Source organism: Rhinopithecus bieti, unplaced genomic scaffold (genome assembly GCF_001698545.2).
Source record: "Rhinopithecus bieti isolate Rb0 unplaced genomic scaffold, ASM169854v2 scaffold_19708, whole genome shotgun sequence".
Classification (NCBI taxonomy): domain Eukaryota; kingdom Metazoa; phylum Chordata; class Mammalia; order Primates; family Cercopithecidae; genus Rhinopithecus; species Rhinopithecus bieti.
The window spans coordinates 2,398,350-2,404,562 of NW_016810765.1; positions in this window are offsets into that span (position 1 = coordinate 2,398,350).

A 6,213-nucleotide genomic window follows, 5' to 3' on the forward strand; every position below is an offset into this window, starting at 1 on the left:
TTTTGACAGCATTTTGACTGTGACCCATCACATGAAATCAGGTGTGAAATTTTCCACTTGTGAAGTCATGTCAAAAAATGTCTGATTTTAATGTATTTCAGATTTTGGATTTTCAGTTTAGGGATGCTCAACCTGTATATTTTTTAGGCGTGAAATAAAAGAAATGTCAATCCAGAAACCTATACCAAAGAAAATATCCTTCATGAATAATGGAGAAATCAAGACATTGACAATACTTACATTAAATGTAAGTGGTGACTTACATCCATTATAAGACAAAGAATCCAGTAATACAAAAAGAATAATGCAACATGACCAAGTGGGATTTCTTTTGCAGATGCAAGGCTGGTTGAATATTCAAAAAGCAACTAATGTGATCACATATTATGTATATAATATATACATATTATACATACATATAATTGTATATATGTGTGTATAAACTATATATAATACATATATTATAATCACATTACATATATTACATATAACATATATGTTGTTTGTCCACAGTTCCTGGCTCATAAATCCCATAGTCCTTGTTATTTCCTGAGTCACTAAAGCAATAATCATATATTTTGTTAAAGTATTTAGCTTTTTGTCCTTGGTTCCTGAAGCAGCTTTGGAATAGCTTCAGAGCAATAAAGGTGAAAGATAGTCTTTAGTTATAATGTGGGGGTGTTTTAGACTCAGAAGCAGGCCTCAGGAAACAGAAACTCTCTCTCATCATCTCCAGCCCTCCTTTCACTTGCTTGTTTTCTCCCCAAGGCGAGACTAAAAATATAATCTTCCCTTGTCTTTCTGTCTTGGAGCTGGCCATACAGAAATTCTCTGATATACACTTGTTCGATAATAGGTCTCAAGATTTTCGTTCCAGAGGGGTTCTGGAAAGAAGAAATGCTACAAAAGAGAAGCCAAGAAGAACCTGAACAAACAGGTCTTGCTGGGTTTCCTCATTCTGTCTATTAGTATTAAATCATACCCTTTTTGTCCAGTCACATTTCTACACAGTTTCCCATCCTTCAATCACGCTTATCCAATGAAGTCTCCATAAAAGGCCCAAGAGAACAGGGTACAGAGAGCTTCCAGACAGCTGAACACATGGAGGTTCTTGGAGGGTGGCACATCAGGGGAGGGAATAGAAATTTTGTGCTCCTTTGTCCATCCCTCACCCTATGCATCTCTTCATCTGTAGCCTTTGTAATATCCTCTATAGTAAACCAGTAAATGTAAGTAATTGTTTCTCTAAGTTCTATGAGCTGCTCAAGCAAATTAATCAAATCCAAAGACAGGGGTCCCCCAACTTATAGCTGGTTGATCAGAAGCACAGGCACAACAACCTGGGGCTTGCAACTGGCATCAGAATTAGGGGGCACTCTTGTGGGATGAGACAGACCCCTCACCCCATGGGATCTCACACTGTCTCCAGGTAGATAGTGTCAAAACTGAAATGAGTTGGAAGACAGCCAGCTGGTGTCCATGGCAGGATTGTTTGCCTGCTTGATGATGGGGAGAAACCCCATATATCTGGTGTTAAAAGCCTGTTGTGAGAGCGTAGTGGGAGAAACAGTTTTTTTTTTTCTACACAGTAACCCATGTTATGCAATGACAACAAAAAATCCCATACTTATATGAATCAATGCAGAAAAATTATCTGATAAAATTTAACATTAATTCTTGATTTTATAAAAACTCTCAGAGGAAAGTTGGAATAGAAGAGAAATTCCTCAATTTGACAAAGACTGTCTGTAGAAAACCTACAGCTAATATTTGACTTAGTGGTGAAAGATTAAATACATTTCCCCCAAAATCTGAATAAGGCAATGACGTCTGCCCTCACCACTCTTACTCAACATAGAACTGGAAGTTCTAGCCAGTGTAACAAGACAATAAAAGGAAATAAATGATCAGATTGGAAAGGAAGAGGTGAAACTGTCCCTAGTTATGGATGACATCATTGCCTATATAGAAAATCCCAAGGAATCTACATAAAATAATTTTCAAAAATCCTATTACTAATAGGTGAGTTCAGCAAGATCCCGGGATATACTACTGATGCAATTTGGATGTTTGTCCCCCAAAACCTCATGTTAAAATTTGATTCCAGCGCTGGAGATGAGGCTTCATGGGAGGTGTTTGGGTCATGGGGGTGGACTCTTCACTAATGGATGAATGCCTTCCCTATTGGGGGAAGGGAGTGAGTGAATTCTCATTCTAGTAGTTCCTGAGAAGCTGGTTGTTTTGAAAAGACAGGCACATCCCCTCTCTCTTTCTCGCTTCCCCTCTTGCTGTGTGATCTCTGTACATGCTGGCCCCCTTCACCTTCTGCCATGAATGAAAGCAGCCTGTGGCTGTCACCAGATGTAGATGCCCAATCTTGAACTTTTCTAGGTATGAGAATCACGAAGCAAAGAAACCCTTTTCCTTTACAAATTACCCAGCCTCAAGTACTCCTGTATAGCAACACTACGTGGACTGAGACACAAACACGTTGCAAAAATCAGTTGCATTTCTATGTAATAGCAATGAACAGCTGGATACAGAAATTTTAAAAGCAATATAATTTATAATTGCTTAAAAATTCTGAAATACTTAGATATAAATCTAACACAATAGTTATAGGATTTATAAACTGAAAACTACACAACACTGATGAAAGAAATCAAAGATCTAAATAAATAAAGAGATACACCATGCTTACGGATTGGAAGAATAAGCATAGAAAGATGTCAATTATCCCAAAATTGATATATAGGCTTGTTGGGATCTCAGAAAATGATCCCAGAAAGTATGGTGTTTGGCATGCTGAGTACTTTGAACTAAAGGACATAGGAAGCCTTCTAAAGCAACTTCAGAACCAAGTGGTCTGTATCTTGATTGCTTCAATGTCAATATCCTAATTAATTGTGGTATTGTACTGTATATACATTTGCAAGATGTTATCATTGGGTAAAATTGGGTGAAGAGTATATTCTGTTTCAGCTTCAGTTACTGTATTGCAGTACAGTCCTGACACTAACTTCCTGAAGTTAGTGCAAACTCCACAAGTTAAGGGCTCAGTTTTCCATAGGCTTCCCTCACTCCAGACTCAAGCCACTCTTTGGGGGTCCTCAGACCACCCACACTTCTGACTCAGTGGCTACAAATTCAGGAGTTCCCGCAACCACCTCAGGTTTAATTCACTAGAATGACTCACAGAACTCAGGAAAGTATTGTTTTATTAAAGTACAGATCAGGACTAGCCAAATTAAGAGACACATAGGACGAGGTCTGGAAGGTCCCCAGTGCAGAGTTTCACTGCTGTCTCCACATGGAATCAGGGTGCACTTTCCTGGTACACTTATGTGTTCACCAACCAGGAAGCTCCACCATGTTTTCTCCACCTCCTGAAGGTTAGGATGTTGGACTGATATCACATGGCTCAAGTCCCAACCCTCTAATCACATGGTTGTTCTTTCAGGGCTGACCAGCCCTTAGGTTGAGGCTATCTAGGGGTTTAAAATGAGTTACCTCATTAGCATAAAAATCAGGTGATCTAAGGTGCTGATGAATAACAAGGGCACTACTATTACTCAGGAAATTCCAAGGATTTTGTGTCTAACCCATGAACCAAGACAAACGCCAAACTGTTATACAACAGGACACACGGATCTCTCTGTATTATCTCTTACAACTGCATGTGAATTTGCGATTGTCCCAAAATCAAGAGCTTTTTCTAAAAAGCTACCTAGAATATCAGAAACAAAGTCAATACCAAACACAGAAAGAAACAAAGAAAGTCAATACCAAAATTTGCTCTGAAATGCGATAAGACATGAATGAGGTTCTAAATTAAGAGTTTTAAACTGTGGTCCATGAACTCTTATGGACTATAGACAGGATTCTGCAGTTCCATGGATTTAGTTCCCAAATAATTTCCAGAAAAATTTTTCAGAACAATTTATTGAGTATTTTCCCCTTCCACTGTGATGATTCTTTTTCATATGTTAAGTTCTTATCTGTTGTTGGGGTTCAGAAAATAATATCCCCAAAATATGATGCTTTGGCATGCTGAGCATTTTGAATGAAAAGAAACTGGAAGACCTTAGAAGCTACCTCAGAACCAAGGACTTTATTTCTTATTTATTTTTTTGAGATGGAGTTTCACTCTTGTTGCCCAGGCTGGAGTGCAATGGTGCAATCTCGGCTCACTACAACCTCCGCCTCCCAGGTTCAAGTGATTCTCCTGCCTCAGCCTCCCAAGTAGCTGGGTTTACAGGCATGTGCCACCATGCCTGGTTAATTTTGTATTTTTAGTAGAGATGGGGTTTCTCCATGTTGGTTAGGCTGGTCTCAAACTCCCCACCTCAAGTGATCTGCCCACCTCAGCCTCCCAAAGTGCTGGGATTACAGGCATGAACCATCATGCCCAGCCAGAACCAAGGACTTTCTAACCTTCTTTTGTTTCTCCCTCCCAAGTGCAGGGTTTTCTCTGGAATTTCCTTATGTGACAGGAAACATCTTTCCAAAAGGAATGTAGTTGTCTTAAACACCATCCCTAGAAATCTTGTTAAATAACCAGAAAAGATTAACCATGGGAGAAGTCTATCCATGCCCAGATAGATTTTTTTTTTTTTTTTTTTTGAGACGGAGTCTCGCTCTGTCGCCCAGGCTGGAGTCTGGAGTGCAGTGGCCAGATCTCAGCTCACTGCAAGCTCCGCCTCCCGGGTTCCCGCCATTCTCCTGCCTCAGCCTCCGGAGTAGCTGGGACTATAGGCACCCGCCACCGCGCCCGGCTAGTTTTTTGTATTTTTTTAGTAGAGACGGGGTTTCACCGTATTAGCCAGGATGGTCTCGATCTCCTGACCTCGTGATCCGCCCGTCTCGGCCTCCCAAAGTGCTGGGATTACAGGCTTGAGCCACCGCGCCCGGCCCCAGATAGACTTTTTATCTATTCTTCTAAGGGCAGCTCTGAGAGATTACCTTACAGACTTTATCTGCATAACAAAACAACCTTTGTTTACAATGTAATTCTGCCCCTTACCTTCCTATAACTTGCTGGGCTCATTTAGTTTCCCAAGAGAATCATTTACAAACTGTTGTCTGCTCTTTGGGCCCATTTCTTTCCCTTGAAAATTATTTACTACCCCTCCTGATTGCCACATTCTCCATTTTCCTCTTTCCCCTGAGGAGGGTGTTATTTAGGCTTCAGCTATCTGACCCTCTTTGAGTCTCATATTTTGTATGGCTCCCATGCTTACACACAATAATACATTTGTATGTCTTTTCTCCCATTAATCTGTCAACGGTCAGTTCATTTCAACAGACTCAAACCTTCAGAGGTGGAGGGAAAAATTCTCTTCACTCCTACAATATATCAGGATATATTTATCAACTAGTTTTTCTTTACCAATGATCTGTCTTTTCTTGGATATCAGTTCACAAAGATTAAATCATTTTAACTTTATGATATATTTTATATTTTATTCCCTTCTTTCATTCTCACTTTAAAAAATCTTTAGCTCAGCTGGGTGCAGTGGCTCATACCTGTAATCCTAACATTTTGGGAGGACAAGGCGGTGGATTGCTTGAGCTCAGGAATTCGAAACCAGCCTGGGCATCACAGTGAGACCTCATCTCTATATATATAAAAAAAATTAACTGGGTGTGGTGGGGCATGTGTGTGTTCCCAGCTACTTGGGAGACTGAGGTGGGAGGATCAATTGAGCCCAGGAGGTCGAGGCTGCCACTGTGCTCCAGCCTGGGTAACAGAGCAAGACCCTGTCTCAAAAAAAGTTTTGTTTTTACTGGTTTTGGTTTTAGTTACTATAAAATATTTAGCAACCAGCCATAAAAAAAGAATGAACAAGATATTTGTCAATTAAGGTGGAGTGATTTCTCAGATACATTAAGTAAAAGAAAAAAAAAGGCCGGGCGCGGTGGCTCAAGCCTGTAATCCCAGCACTTTGGGAGGCCGAGATGGGCGGATCACAAGGTCAGGAGATCGAGACCATCCTGGCTAACACGGTGAAACCTACTAAAAATGCAAAAAAATTAGCCTGGCCTGGCGGCGAGCACTTGTAGTCCCAGCTACTTGGGAGGCTGAGGCAGGAGAATGGCGTGAACTCAGGAGGCGGAGCTTGCAGTGAGCCGGAATTGCGCCACTGCACTCCAACCTGGGCGACTGAGCGAGACTCCGTCTCAAAAAAAAAAAAAAAAAAAAAAAGCTTATTT